Genomic DNA, 17,112 nt, shown 5'->3' with positions numbered 1-17,112 from the left:
AGGATTGATCCGATCATCAATCCAATGGCTGATGTTTATACTATACATCTGTAACACCCTACCTTCAAACAATATGAAAACTTCATGCAGTCTACAGCAGCTCTTACAGACTGTGTGTCCCCCATTCCATATATTAAAGCATTAACTTAAAACATGATAGATGGACTCATGAGAGTGGTGCCCTCATGATAGGGTTAGGGCCTCCTCTCAAAAAAGGCATCAGGACCTGCTTGCTCTCTCCCTTAATACACCCAGGAGAAATCACAGGAGCATATAGGGAAAAGCTGGCTATCTGAAAGCTAGGAAGGGGCCCTTAGCACTCTATTGTCCTGACTGGATTTCTGGCCTCCAGAATTTTGAGAAAATAAGTCTTTGCTGTTTAAGTTTACCCTGCCTATGGTATTTTGTTACTGCAGCCTGATCGAATGAGGCAGAAACTTCACAACTGTACCTTGGCATTTCCTGTCTTTAGTTTTTGCACTGTTACTGATACTTTTAGAAATGCTATAAAGTCTAACAATGACCTATCATTTTTTATTTAAATATTTAATTTTTTTCTAGGAAGTTTAAAAACCTGAGAAATAATGTCCTACTAACCTTTAAATTTACAATCTGACTGTGATCTTTGTTGCTCTTGCATAGAGACAGCTTTCTACGATGTGTCCTTTCTCTTTCTTGCTGGAGACCTCATCTTTCCCTAAAATGTTGCTCTGGTGGTGAATTCTTTCAGATTTTTCTTCTTTTGACTTTGATATGTTTTAAAGTATCTTTATTTTGCCTTTGCTTTTGAAAGATACTTGCTGTGGAGTGCAATGTGGTGGACAACATTTCTTCCCTCTGCCTTTAACTGGCTGTTCTGTTGTCCCTGGCTTGCCATCTCAGCTAAAAGCTTGGCTGCATCTTTAGCTTTTTATCTCTCTGCGTATCACATATCATTTTGATCTGATTGCTTTCAGAATTTTGTTTACTGGCTTTGCAAAATTTGATTGTGATATGGTGTTGGGAATGAGGGTTCACTGAGCTTCTTAGAAGCTCTATGGGTTAATAATCATTTTCATCAAAATTGAAAATATTTTTGGTCATCATTTTCTAACAGGATTTTGGTCCCACACATGCCCTCACTCTTTTTTGGGATCCCAATGATATGTTTATGTTTATTAGACAGTCAGATATTGACATATGGCCAATTGGTGCATTACTAAGTTCTTTAAGTCTATTTTGTGTACTACTTAGCTTCTGTTATCAAAGTTCAGGATGTTATTTATGGTAGTGCCTCATTGGCTGTTGATTCAGTTTTAGCTGAGAATGTGATTGGTAATTGTTGACTCCTGTACTGTTGGGATAAACAACACAGAACATTGACCATTGGTTCAGTGTTCACTGATGGCAACATTTTACTGACCTGTGTGTAGTACAGCATCACAGCTAGGATACTGATAAGGACACAAACCACGGGTGTTCTTCAGAGACCCACCCCCACCCCAGTGCCACTTATGCTCTGTGTTTGCATCTTCGTATCCTCTGAGTGGCTTCATGTATTCAAATCTCCCAGACCTAAGCCCGAGAAACCATCATTCCGAAATTTTGCCATTTTGGAATGCTTTCCTCATGCATGAAATTCTTTTGTATTATAATACTCTGAGACTGATTTTTTCACTCAGCATAACCACCTGGAGAGTCACCTGAGTTATTGCTACTCATTGGTTTTGTTTTTCCTTTGGGACAGGACCTTGTGCATCTCAGGCTAGCCCCAAACTTGCTCTGTAGCTGAGGATGTCCTTGAACTTTTGATCCTCCTGCCTCTACCTCCCAAGTGATGGGATTACAGGCATATACCACCATGCCTGGTGGATATGGTGCTGGGGATGGAACCCAGGGCTTTGTACATGTGGCACAAGCACTCTACTAACCGAGCTACGTCCCCAGCCCCTATCTAGGAGTTTTAAACCTCAGATACTGTACATTGTCATCTATAGATGTTTCATCTGAGTCTTTAAAAATACATTTAATATTTTGTGTATTTTTGCTACCCCATCTCCCTTAGTCCTGGTCAATTACTGAGCTACTTTGTAAATAAAGGTCTAAATTAAGGGTAGTAAGAGGAACTGAAGTGAAGGCAGAAAGAATTATTTACCCCTGAAAGTGGCACAGGCTAGAGAAGTATATGATGCAGAGAGCTGGTGAGGGTGTGTGGAAAGAAGCCCCTCACAGGCTGCTGTCTAGAGGGGAGGCAGGTACAGTCATTTTCAAATAGAAGCAATTTGGCAGTGCTTTCTCCATTTCTTACAAGCACTGTGACCTACTTCAGGGGTCACATTCAGGGGCGTCTGAATGTCCACTCTAGGGTGGGAGGCATGTTGGCAGGGGTTCTTGAAGCATTGTTGTACGGGCAGGGGCCTGAGGCCCATGGGTATCGTTCTGGCACAGTGGATAACTGTTGTGTTTGCTACAACACTGTGGTTCTCTTATGAATCCATTAGATGAAAGAGATTAGAGGGACATGTAACGTGGGTGTATAGTAAAGTATTAGAGCTCATAAGTGTAGGAAAAGTGAGATATATTACATCCCTAAAGATTGTATATCCGTAAGACAAGAATGGACACAAAAAAGGTGATCTGCTATTGGTCAAAGAGTTGACTCGGTCCACTTGAAGTACCTGAGTTAGAGCGCAAGACCCAGAAATCTAGCTTACTAGCAAGTCTTATAGAAAGATCTGGGTAGCAGACTCAATTAGGCCAGGATCCAATATAGAAACAGAAATGACTTTCCCTCAGGAAGATTTGCCACAACTGCTCATGCTCTGCTTATGCATTTGCTCTTAATGCTTCTCCTCTTTGTAGCTTGCCTGGTCAAACTGTTTTCTTCATCACTTAGGTGAGCATATTGTACCTGACTCTCCAAATCAGCCTTTGCAGTCTAATCCTATTAGCAAGAAGTGTAAAAGCGATTCCACACTGTGCAGTGCTCTCACTGGTTTACTTGGTTTCTCTGCAGTGTATCTTACAGTACTTTCATAAAAAATGGATGTAAGCAGTAAGTTGAGGCTTTCACGGTTGAATTAATTTATATTCTAGAATAGTACTTAATTTCAAGATGGAAGAAGAAGAATTTCGGACACACTGTCACTGGCATCTAGAGGTCAGTGTCCTAACTGAGGTCCTAACTGAGGAGTGCAGTATCACTCTAGTAACCTGAGTTTTAAAAAAGCTTCCAATTTTGGAATAATCTTAGGCTTACCTAAAAGTTGGAAAGACGACCCAGAGAGTTTGTGCACATTCTTTACCCAGTTTCACCATTGTTAACGTCTTATATTCTTGCGGCTTATTTCGCCAAGCTATGACGCTGCCCTTAGTGTATTACTGCTCATCTTGGGCTTTGTTTAGGTGTCACAGGGTGTTCTATCAGTGTTCCTTTTCTGCTCCAGGATTCAATCCATGGTTCCACATTGCATCTACTTATCCTGTCTCTTGTACTCCTTTGGACATGGAACTTCCTTAGCATTGTTTTTCATGACATTGGCAGTCAGGAAAGAGCACTGAGCAGACATCTGGTAGATGGCCCTCCACTCTTGACTTTGCTCGTAACCCAGGCTAAGGTTATGGGTGTTCAGAAAGAATGCAGCAGGATTGAAATATCATAGCATGTGGTACAGCACGTGACAAGAGCCATCCATGTACACATTTTTCATTAACGTTGGATAAAATGTTTTCATTTTTGAGTTTATATCTCAGAATAAGTGACAGGCCCACGTTTCACATTTTGAGGAACCGCCAAACTGTTTTCTGCTTTGCATTCCTTCCCAGCATCAGTGTACGAGTGTTCTAGTTTCTCCACACCCACACCAGCGCTTGGTGTTCCCATTAGTTTGGCTATCCTGGTGGGTGTGTGGATGGTAGCTCGCTCTGCTTTTGCATTGTCTCCTCGCTAATGGTGCTGAGCTTTGTCTTGTGGGCCATTTGCAGATCTTCTTAGGAGCTATGTCCATTCAGATACTTTGGCCATTTCAAAACTGGGTTGTTAATAAGTTGTATGAATCTCTATGAATCCTGGACACAAGCATTTTGTTAAAGAATTGCTCTCTCTCAGCTCCTCAACTGTTCTTTCACATGTTTAACTTGACTTAGATCTACAGACATTTTAAATTGTGGTGACATCCTTCTGTCATGTGTGCTTTGGATACTGTACCAGAAGTCAAAGATTTGCTACTGTGTGGGTTTTTAGGGGCTTCCTCTGTTAATCTTTGTCATCATCTGACTGCTCTGTGAAGGGCTAAGTGTCCATCTAATGTTAATTTTCACATATTGTGTGAAACAGGGATCCAAGTTCATCTTTCTGCAGCTGGAAGCTTTCTTCACATGCATGTGTTGTCCATATGTCACTATTTCCGTTTCTTAAAATGCTGTCTTAATGAAGAGCTAAGCTCCTTTCTCTTCCTGCCCTGCTCTTGTTTGCTTAGCAAGGATCCAGAGCAGCTGATGCGGCTAGTTGGACTTTTTTCCTCCTGGGATTTCTTCCCTCATACATGCCCTTCATTCCCACTACTATGTCTTTATCTTTTAGCATCTCAAACCCACAATGCTGTGGTTTTCCACTTGAGTTTTAGCTTCTTTGTGCTTCACAGACCCCAGAGGTACATGGGTAACAAACCATATAAACATAGATCTTACCATGCATGATTTATTTCAGGGATCAAATCATCTGTATATTTTGCCTTTTTTTGTGCTTAATAGCTAGTCTTTTAAAATGTTTCCAAAGATATTTGGAGTCTATTGTTAGCTCCAGGGCTTGTCAAATACAAACTACCAAGCGTCAGAGGCTCTGTTACTTCTCATACAACTTTATTTCATTATGCTAATTTTCTTAAAATTTTTATTTTAAGAAATGAAAATCCCTCAACTTTCATTTGTGTTTTCAATGTGCCCATCGTAACTTCTTCCTTGAAATGCTACTATGTAGTTGTAAATCCCTCTCAACCTAGAGTAAACGCACCCGGAAATGTATCAGATGATTGCTTCCTATGTCTTCTTTTAGTTCAAAGGACACATTTTTCTAGGCCAGCTGCACATCATCTTTATCTAGGGAATTTCTATCATTTCTCCTGTATTGGATTCCCTGTTTGCTGAGTCCCTGTTTACTGAGTCCCCTTCCTTTCTTTTGGTGTCCTTCCTCAGTTTTACAAAGAAAACCCAATATCATAGTCTAATGATAATTGGTACATGATAGATAAAATATCGGAGAAGCTTGCGTATCTGAAAAGATGGTTTTCCTTTCTTATAGCTGATAGCCTGGAGAGCTATGCCATTGTAATTTTGGAATAGCTTCCTCAGGTTTTATATTACCATGTTGCCTTATAGATTAGAGCTTGGGTAAATGATTGTTCTTGATCTGCTTTCTCCTTGATAATACCTTCAGATTTTGGGGGTGGGCGTGTTGGTAAAGTAGAATGTTGAAGTTCTGGGATTTCTGGGTTTCTATGTTTTTTTTTTCTGTGTATTTTCACCATTCTCTGTGGAATAAATGCCACTTGGTCATAGTGCGTAATTCTTTCTGTACCCTGTTGGTTTTGATTTGCCAATTTCTTTTTTCCATAGTCTGCTGATTTTATTCAAAGTATCACTCTTGTCTTCCATGACTGTGGTGTTCTGTGACCCTGTGGCTATTTGTCAGCCTTGTCTGGAGTTGAGGCAGACGGTTCTAGGTCTCTGGGATTTACTACGCACAGGATGTTAGTGTGAGCCTTGAAGTTCTTCAGTATTTAGTTCTGACCTTCTTATTCAGCATGTGGTGATAACCTCATCTTACCGGCTTCCCCCTTCTGCTTTCTTGAATGGGTGATGGCTTTGTTTGTGCTTCTCAGCAGACATTGTCACCCTCCTTGCCAGACCATCCTTTTGGGGTGCTACTTTCTTTGGATTTGCATCTTCGGGGCTCAGCCTTGCCTTCTTTCAGGTGGTTTGTTGTTCTGTCCTGTGGTTGGCTGTTTCATGTTTCTGGTTGATTGATCTGCTGCCAACATTCTGTTGGTGATAGATACTTATATTTTCCCTTTCTTGCCACGTCTTTGGCTGTCTGGGTATTAGGTGATGCTGGCCTCCCACTTTGAGTTCAGCAGTTACTTTGCTTCTATTTTTTGATGGGAATTATGGTGAGCTGGTATAATTTCTCACCTAAATGTTTGGAAGAACTCACCAGTGGGTATGGGTGCTTTCTGTTTTATAGAGCCTATTCATTACTGACTCTGCTTCTTCAGTTGATAAAGGACTGTGTAATTTTTCTCTGATGATTTTTGCTGGATTATGTCTTTCAAGGAATTGGTCTATTTCACATAGGTCATCAAATTTGTATGCATAGACCTGTTCATCGCATCCCTTTCTTTCACCTTTATCTCTCTTTGTGGTGCAAGAGATTGAATCCAGGATCTCGCACGTGCAAAGCAAGAGCGCTACCTTTGAGCTACAATTCCAGCCCTTAATCATCCTTTTAACTTTCATGGGATTAACAATGATGTCCCCTCTTTCATTTCAGATATCAGCAATTTATGTCGTAAGTTACCTCTTTGGAGGCTTGCCAGTTTCATTGATTTCTTCAAGGAGCCTAGTTTTTTCATGTCATTCATCTATTTTCTTTGGTGGGGTACCAATTTATGGTTTCCAACTTCATTACTTCATTTAACTGGATTTTCTCTGCCGACTTTGGATTTAATTTGTTCCCATTTCTTCTAATTTTGAAGATGGAATCTCATATTACTGATTTGAACCTTTACAACATATGCATTGAGTATATGTGCTGTTCCACTGCAGCCTATGCTTTTTATAAATTGTATTTTCAGTTAGTTGAAAATATAAAACAATTCTCTTTGGAATTCTTTTCCAACTCATGTATTTACTTCCATGTGTGTAGTACTGGGAATCAAATCCAGAGGCTCATCATACATGCTACACAGGCAGTCTATCACTGGGCTACATCTTTAGCCTGAATCTATGTGTTATTTAGAAATTAGTCTTCAAATAATTTTTCCACTACATTTCTGTTCTTGATATTTAACTCTCCTGAGAGCAAACTTTATATGATTTGTGATCTTTAACTTTGTTAAGGTATGTTTTATAATTGAGAAAGTGGCCTAAGTTTGGTGAATGAGTTTAAGAACAATGTATCTTCTGCTAATGGATAAAGCTTTCTGTATATGTCAGTTGGATCCTGTTGATTGATGGTGCTGTTCAATTCTACTGTATCCTCACTGATGCTCTGCCTTTTGGATCTGTCCATTAGTGTGAGTGTTAATATTTTCCACTGTAGCAGTGGATTCACCCATGTCTTCTGGTATTTCTACTTTTTTCTTTTTGAGACAGGGTCTTGTTATGTAGTTCAGGCTGATCTAGAACTCACCATATAGCCCAGGCTGGCCTTGAACTCAAGAGCCTCCTGTCTCAGCCTCCTGTATGCTGGAATTATAGGTGTGCACCATCAAGCCCAATAACTTTCTACCAGTTTCAACCTCATTGTATTTTGATGTTTTGTTAAGTTGATGCACATTAAGGATTGTTATGTCTCATTGGGGAATTGACTCCTTTATCATTATATATTGCCCTGTTTTGCCCCTGACAATGTTCTGATGTGAACTTTTTCTGAAAATACAGTGACTTCAGCCTTCTTTTCAGTAGTATAAACATGGTAGATCTTTATCTTTCCCTTTAGCTTTAATCTACCTATGTCCTTGTTAAGGTAATTCTTTTGCGTGCATATGTGTGCGTGTGTGTGTATGTATGGAGGTCAGGGGTTGATGTTGGGTATCTTCCTCAATTCTCAATTGCCCTCCACCTTTCTTTCTTCATCTCCCCCCTCCTCCCTCCCCCCCTCCTCCTCCTTTTTAGATAATGTCTCTTCCAAAACCTGGAGCTCACTGACTCAGACTGGCTGGCCAGCAAGCCCCTGGAATCTTCCCATCTCAACCCTCTGTTACTGGGATTACAAACATGCCCACCAGGTCTGGTATCAGGGCTCCAAACTAAGGTCTTCATGCTTATGCAGTAAGCACTTTATCGAACCATCCCCACCACCTTTTTTTTTTTGTGTGTGTGAAGCCAAGTTGAAGTTTATTAAGAAAAGGTTCTGACATATATTAAGCACTGGTATTAAGGGAGAAAGCTAGGTGCTTAGGAAAAGGATAATACACATTTAAGATAGGGATGTGGACTTCTCAAGAGAGAGCCTTCTAATGAATGTGTATCTCTTCAGACAATGTATAGTGGGATCTTTTTTTAAAATTTCAGTCCACTTTGATTGTCACTGATTTATGTGTATTTAGAACATTGACATTTAAAGTAATTAGCGATATAACTTAATAAAATCTGCTGTACTATTTTTAATCTTATTGCTCTTGGTCCTTTATTTTCTTCATTTTTTTTTTAACTTTTACCTTTCTTTGGCTTAAGATGAACATTTCTTTCTTTCTTTTTTAAAAATAAATAATCTATTGAGCATTTCATACATGCATATAAGGTGTTTTGATCAAGTCCATGCCCACTCCCTCTCCTCCAACTCCTCCCATATCTCCCCATCACTTTTTTCTGATAACTTCGTGTACTCTTTCTTCTTGTTTGATTTATTTATTTTTTATGGGACTTTTGGCTATGCTAATATTCCCCCCCTGAAGAGGTAACCCTAAAATCTTTTAAGGATTAGATAAAAGCTCCTAAATATTTTCAACATTTTTGGCCTTTGGAACGGAGTATGTTGCTAAGAGGCCCAAAGATGAGCATTTCTATAATTTTATAATTCCACTTTTTCTTTTTTAACATATCAATTACACATTTAGACCATTTAAAATTAGTTTCCCTACAGTTTGAAACCTGCATTTCTAACTAATTCAAACTTACTTTCAAAGAAGACTGCTGTACCATTTTTTTTTCTTAATAGTCTTCAAGAGGCGATTAAAGAAAAAAAATACTGACTCAGCACAGTGCTTCATACATTTCATGCATGTATAAGACTGAGTGAATCCTATAGAAGATAACATTTGCCATATCTACAACTGACCTCTAGCTTCATGACAGGACTTCTGTGTACTGAGAATCAATGGCTTAGTTGTCTATCAGTGTGATGGTGCCACCATTACTGTGAACCTGATGGGTGACAATGTATCTGGCTTCCTTGTACTTCATCTATTAATGTCCTTAGATGTTGAGCTGTGGCTAGACTGACTTCACATGGAATCTCCAAAGGGGTTTGCAACCCATATCTAACAATACTGACTTTTGCATTGGTTTCTTGTCATTTGTTCCAAATAGTCTGTTCTACAGTTCCACCCTTGTTAGTTACCAGTTTTGAATAGACTACTTTTTAGTCTTTTAATCTGGCCATGGGGATTCTCACTCTTTGTGCCTGATACTTCACAACTAAGTTGATCTGTGATTTGCCCATCAGATAAGCAACGCTGATAGACAGCAAAGACATCTTAAGTTGCAGATCATTTGTTGCTCTGAGGATTGTAGATTGTAGCACAGTAATGGCAGGAGTGATCATGTAGGGTACCAGAAGTACAGGCCACAGTAGATCATTTATAGACAAGGGTGTACTAGTGACTAACAGATCTGTTTGATGGACACCTATGATACTGCGTTTTCTAGGTCGCTGATCTTTTGTGTGAGCGTTAGAAGTCATGGTGGTTATATAAGCTTAGGTTGTGCTCGACAGAACATTACTGGGCACCCAGTTTGAGTTAAACAGTTTAGACAAGGTGTGTGAGGGGGATTTGGGATTCTTATCTGGGGTCTGCCGTCTATCTGCAAAGTAGAGGTGGATTGAGGTCTAATGAGGCACTCTGGGTTTGAGATCTGTTCCAGGTGGGGATTTTCCATGGTAATCAGTCATCTCATCACTTTTATTCTGAGAGGCACTCTTTGATGTAGCTGTTGTACACCAGTGTTTCAAAACACGGTCAACCAAGATGGAAGGATTGGCTCCAGTAGGGCCCAGGAAGCTTATTCTGCCACATACGGGTTAATCCAGTAGATCTACAGCAGAGAATTTTTTTTCCCTTATAGTCTTCAACTTACAATAGACAGTTTTTGAGTGATGATAGTTGCTGAGGCTAGAAGGTACATAAATTATGACAGGCTGGCCACATACACAGCATAGATGGCTGCCCTATGAGTCTTATATAATATAAAAGGAAACTGATTTTTCTTAATGTTCTTTTGATATTACCTTATACATATAAAACTTATATACAACATGGAAATCTTGTAATTTGAGACCCAATATCCCTTTTGGTGCTTTGGATATACACCCAACTGAGCCCCAGTGTTGTTTCTTCAGAGGGGACTGTTCTCTTCAAGACAAGCTTTGGGATGTGTGAGCTATGTTTGACTTTGATGTGGGAGAACTTTGCTGATGGAAAAAATTGAGACAGTATTGCAGCTTGAGCTAGTGATCCATTTGAGAGCACTTGATCGAAAGCCTCCATTGCCAGGTTTAACTCATGACTGCCTGGGATCACTGAGGCAGTTGTTTTAGCCAAATTGGTACAGTGTTGTACCAAATTCTCCCCTGTGAGACCAGCACTAGCTCTCTGGGATCACAGGACCATGTGTTCCTAATGCAGACTAACAAAACCACCATCATGCATTCCACTTGGGTTTTTGTATAAAGTTTATAAAGTCAGAAGGAAAATTACTTACAAAGGCATACACCCACGGGCTCTTTCCCTCATCTCCGCTAGGCTTTTTAGATCCATCCACCTGCCCAAGATGGCAGCTTTTCCTATGCTTTCCCACTTCCTCAGTGTTTCCTGGCTTTCTCAGCGTCAGTCCCCAGACCCTCCCCCTCGTGCAGTGGAAGCCAGTCGAGTGGGTGGGAGGGGCTATGGCCTCCCCTCTGAGTCTCCTGGAGTTCAGTGCTAGTTCCCTCAGAGGACATGCCTACTCAACAGATAGAAATAGATTTCTGAAAATCACTGCCCTTTCCTTTTAGAAAAACCCTGGATTTGAAAGGATAATTTCACACAAAATGATGTCACTCCATCTTCCTTTCAATATCATGGCTTAGCCTGACACTGTGTGTGCTGGATGTCAAGCTAAACCATTTGCATGTGCTATTCCACTGAAACCTCAGAGGATACAACTGTTCCTATACTGTGTCACATATAGGAAAAAAGAACCTTGCAAAGGCAAAACAATACACTGATGATAGTTGGGGGAGAGGCAACCTAGTTCCAACTCTCAGTACTTCTTGGTTACAGATGTCTGCCTCTAGAAAGAGCTAATATAGGTACTTAACTCTAATATAAAAAGAGCGTAGTACCTAAATGCTGGCTCTCTTGCTCTTGTTGTCCTTGCTGTGCATATGCTGTTGAGTCAAACTCATGATACCCCATGTTTGTATCCTGTCTGCCCTGCCAATATCTTGGGATTGGCTATGAAGCTTCCAATTTCAAGAACAGATACTATGTGATTTTTGAATCTATATACTGATGCAGAAGAACAGAAATACCATATATAATATTTGCCTGAAGGAATAATCATAAGACATAAAAATATTTGCTTGAGTTAATATAGCCAGTGACGTCAGGAGATGAGAGCGTATGTTCTTCTGGTTTTCTGTATTTTAGATGGCAACTGATGTCATCAGGATAAATCATCTTCCTGTATTAACATATTCCCTTATCTGACATGTGTCTTCTGTTTTATGACTCATGATATAATTTTTCATACCTCTTTGGCTGACACTAAGTGCGTGCTGGATATTGAACTAAACCATTTACGTATATTACCATGAAGCCATTGTTTACACTTTTACCTTAATTGACAAAAACAAAGTATGAAAGGGCGAGAAAAATCAACTGAGGAAACCTCTTCTCTTTACCATTTGTAAAGGGTATTTTCTGATGCTGGGAAAAGGCTTAGAACCACATTAAAAATACTATGGAATGCTTCAGCTTGAACTGTGGAGCCTGTCTTGTTTGAATAAGGCTTGGGCTTTCTGAAGAACTTCATTTGTCAAGAGAACTCTTCCAAGTATCTATAATGCAGAAGCATCTTTATGCTTCTATCCTGTGACTTCACAGCCACTCTACCAATTATAGTTTGAGTCTATTTGAGTGTATTTTCTTAAATTAGCAATGTTCTTTCTCTATTCCTTCCTTCCCTTTTTCTCTCTCCCTCCATACAAGGACTAAATTTCAGCATGTTCAACACATGTTTATGTGTTGTTATCAATGAGAAATAGCAGCTGGTAAACCATTAGGGAGTGGCAATTCTGTAATGTCTTTGATCTGAGACAGTAACTCATAACTCTCCTGGTTAAGGTACCCTGATTTAATCATAGGAGTAAAGTTAAAAAAAAAAATGAAATCCCTGTGGTAGGCTTTAGATCTTTTCATGTGTTTCTGACTCAGTAAGAGCCAAGAGTCGGCTTCCTGCCTCACAGAGTTCCCAGAACATACCCTAATAAATGCTGCATCCAGATCTTCATACGGATGCTGTGGCCATTGATCTGCACACCCTCCACCATTTATTGGAAGTACTCAGTTAACTTGCTGATTAACTCAGGGTTTCCTGGTTTTGACTGAACTTCCCAAATACCTTACTGGTAGATGGCTAGGCCCTCAGAGTTCCTAAGTGCAGATTGCACAATAAAAGCGTTGCTGCTATGGTCATAGGTGGCATGCAACCTGAGAACAGATCACATCACACCTGTAGATCACTTACTGGCTGTCTTTGGCCACTGGATCCTTAAGGCATGCCTAAACGTTGACTTTAATTCTTCAGTCTCTTTGGGGAGACAAAAGGTAACTTCCTTGATGGCCATTTTTACTGATGGAGTAAATATTCCTCTAGTTAAGAAATTGAACCAAGGGGCTGGACAGATGGCTCAGTGGTTAAGAGCACTGGTTGCTCTTGCAGAAAACCTGGGTTCAGTTCCTAGCACCCACATGGCAGCTGACAACTGTCCTTAACTCCTGTTCCAGGGGGATCTGAAGAAGCCCTCTTCTGGCCTCTGTGGGCATTGCACACGTGTATTACATATGTGTAAGCAAAACACTCATAACCATAAAATAAAAATACAATACTTATGTATGAGAAATTCTCATAAAACAAAAACAAAAGCAAAACAAAAAAATCCCTGAAACAAATAAGGCAAAGATACCAAGAGGAAACTATAGAAGTCCAGGTACAACCAGGAGACACAGGAAAGACCACCTAGAAATGCAAAAGTAAACCACAGTTTACTCACAGAACAAATGCTATTTCCTTGAAATAGGACAGTAGGAAAGGGAAAAAAGAGAAAGGAGTAGAACAAAATCTAGATGTGCTTAAGGTAAGAAAGGCATCAGCTTGGTTCACATCTTAGAAACAGAGGTAAAATGTGATTATTTTAATTTAGAAATGTGTCTATGCTGGGCAGTACTGTGTTGCCTCACCCCCTGTTTAATTTGAAGTCCCCTGATGCTGCACAGCTATTCAGTGTTCCCATGAAGATGACTTCTCTCCCACTAAGGCTTTTTCCTTCTCAGTCTATTGCTGCTTCTTGTGTTTCCTTTTTTATATTCTTGGAATCATTTCCTTCTTAATTTTATTTTTTTTGAAAAATGAAAATTTATTAGTATTTACTAAAGAACCCCTATAGTGTACAGAAGTATTCAAAGAATGGAAAAACATATTTTATATTCAGATTTCCCTGTAAGGTAACAGCCTGTCCTGGAATCACGTGTGGATATTACACATTTAAGGACTTATTTTGCATTAAAATGTTTTATATCTTGAGCCAGGATTCAAAGGACTTACAGGAAGTGTATATATGAACTCATTAGTATGCATTTTAAAAATTACTCTTGTTCTCTCTAAATGTTATAGTAAACCCACCCATGCATTTGTTTACATATGTACAGGTATAAATTATAGGAAAAACTGCAGAAGAACGCAGTTAAATTCACAACTTTCACCTTATACAAAAATCAGTTTGAAATAGGTCAAAGACCTTAATTTAAAACTTAATGGTTCAGTGGTTAAGAGAACTGGCTGCTCTTGCAGAGGCCTGGGTTTGGTTCCCAGCACCCATAGCTAACAATTGTCTGAAACTAATTCTAGGGGCTCTGACGTCCTCTTCTGGCCCTCACAGATTTGCATGCTTGTGGTACACTTACATACATGCAGGCGAAACACTCATATACACATAAAGTGACAATTAAAACCTAAAACTTTGAAAGTTCTTGATGAAAACATAGTGAATACTCTTCAGGACATTGGGGTAGGCAAGAACTTTCTGAACAGAACAGGGGCTAGCACAGGAATTAGCCCCAATTATTAACAGATGGGACTACATGAAACTAAAAAGTTTCTGCATAGCAAAGGAAACTTACCAGCAGAACACACAGACAATTCATAGAATGGGAGAAAATCTTTACCAGCTGTATATCAGACAAGGGGTTAATATCCAGAATTTACAAAGAACTGCAGAAATTAAACGCAAAGGAAATAAAATTGCCAATCAACAAACAGGCTAATGAACTGGATAGTTTTTATGAAAATAAATTATAAGAGGGCTGGAGAGATGGCTCAGCGGTTAAGAGTACTGGCTGTTCTTGCAGAAGACCTGGGTTTGTATCCCAGCACCCACATGGCAGCTAACAACTGTAACTCCAGTTCCAGGGAATCTGACAGCCTCTTCTGTCCTCTGCGGGCATTGCACGACATGGGTACACTTATTACATGCAGGCAATACACACACATAAAAATAATAAATAAAATATTAAAAAATTACAAATAGCCAATACTATTTTAAAAAATGGTCAACATTCCTTAGTCATCAGGGAAATGCAAATTAAAACTTTGAGATACCACCTTACTCCAGTCAGAGTGGTTATATCATCAAGAAATAAATAAAAAAAAAGGTGGAAAGGATGTGGAGAAAGAGGAAACTTTATTCACTTCTAGTGGGAGTGCAAATTAGTGCAACCATGGAAATCAGTTTGGGGGTTCCTAAAACTAAAAGAACTACTGTGTGACCCAACTATCTCACTCCTGGGATATACCCAGAGAACTTCAGACCTTAACATAGAAATAACTGTATTCCCATGTTAGTGCTGTTCTATTCACTATAGCAAGGAAATCAATCCAACCTAGCTGTTCATCAATGGATGAATGGATAATGAAAATCTGGTACATATATGAAATAGACTATTATTCATTTCTAAAGAATAATGAAATAACAAAATCACAGGAAAATGGATGGACCTAGAATATGTACTATTAAGTGAGGTTACCCAATCTCAGAACGAAAAAATACTGTATGCTCTCCCTCATATTTTGACAATAAACTAGGATGTATATATGTAAACAAATGTATTTGTGGGTTTACATTCTTTATTTTCTGATAAAAGATCTGAGAGAGGTTTCATTGGAGCAGACAAAACTCTTCTGGATTGCCCAGTAGAGTGCTTTAAACACTCCTGCCGGTGAGTGAGCAGCTTGCATTGCTCCTTGGCATGTGGGATGTCCAACTCCATTTTTCCTGCAGCAATCAGATGATGGCAGTGGTTGAAGTTATTCAAAGGCTGCACTGTCCTTGGAGGCAATGGGGCCACCAAGCCTCTTTCCATGCACAATAAGGGTTGAGTGTATCTCAGGGCTGGGGAAGGCCTTCAAGAGCCTGGTTGCCAGTCCTGTACCCTAGAGATCTTTGACCAATGAGGTTATCAGAGAAGTAATAACATTTTATTAGAAAATAATTTGGAGTAATTTATTTGAGAGGTTGAAGAGAAATTAACAAAACAAAACATCCAGACAACTAAATCTCCAGCACAAGGCAGTCTACAACCCTGCATCGAAGTGGCAGTTTTCACTCATTCCTGTGCACTAGCATTGGCCTATTTGTAATCGTGGAGGTGGATAGTCAGTGACAAATATGTTTTTACCTCAGTAAAACCTCATTTAATATTGGCGTCTTTTTCCCCCCAGTCCAGCCTGCATGTCTATCATGTACTAAACACTCTAGAGTATACAGGCTTTTATCCAACTCTGCCTAGGTGGCTGTAGTCACAGGCTCTACAAAAGATAGTTGGAAATATTTATTGTGATTAGAAAAGCAAGATGAGCTTGTTATAACATTGCTAGGAGACCTTCAACAATGAAATCAGTTGCTTAAATACTTGTTTTTTTTTTTTTGAGTTTGACACGGTGATTTTAGGTGGGAGGTCATAAGTAGGGCTTGGTTAGGTTTGGCAGAATTTAGAAACTAGGGAGGCTTGTTAATTTGGTTTGGGAAGCAAGTTTGTGGTTGAAGCTGTCTTTGGTAGGCTTTTCTAGGATAGTCTGTATTATCATATTTCTCATTTCTGTGACTAGATACTTGAAAAGAAGTAATTTAAATAAGGAATGGTTTATTTTGGCTCATGACTTACCATTATGACAGGGACTGCATGGTGCAGGAGTCGCTTTCAGGTGTGGTGGCAGAAATGTGAGACTGCTTACATATGGGCATCAGAGGAACAGATTTGGGGCTTGGCTATGAACTTCAATTTCTTCCCCTCCCCCAGTGACCCACTCTTCCAGTTTGGCACTACTTAAAGTTTCTGTTACCAGCAAACGTTTAGGAATGGTCACTGTCTAGGCATTTGGTCTGTTTTCTCAGCCAATTAGGAATTAAAAGACTGGGAAAATCTGACATGGTAGAGAGCAACTGGCATACAGGCTTTATTGAAAGATAAGGAATCACTCACACACACACGCACATACACACACACACACACACACACGCACACAATTCACCCAGAGAAAAGAAGACCAGAAATTGAGAAGCCAGTGTTTCCTGGGGAGGGTCTAGGTTTTAAGGGTTTTAGTGATTTTTCCCTCCCCTAAATTTGGATTGGTTAAATCAAACCAATCCAAAAGAAAAGGCTGATAGGTTTCTGGCTTTAAATGATCAGAGTGTCCAGATTTGGTCCTGGGATCTTATCTGAACTGGTTTAGACTAGTTGGCTGGAAAGGGAACCCTGTGGCCAGACAGGACGCCTCTAGGTCTTTGTCTTGAATCAAGAAGACGGAAGTGTGCCCTCTTTATTATTCTTTAGTGACCTTGTTTGATTATCAGGGATTTAGCCCCTCACATCCCCC

The sequence above is a fragment of the Nannospalax galili genome, unplaced genomic scaffold (assembly GCF_000622305.1).
Source record: "Nannospalax galili isolate Female #2095 unplaced genomic scaffold, S.galili_v1.0 scaffold155, whole genome shotgun sequence".
NCBI classification, from domain to species: Eukaryota; Metazoa; Chordata; class Mammalia; order Rodentia; family Spalacidae; genus Nannospalax; species Nannospalax galili.
Note: the sequence above shows the minus strand (reverse complement) of the source record.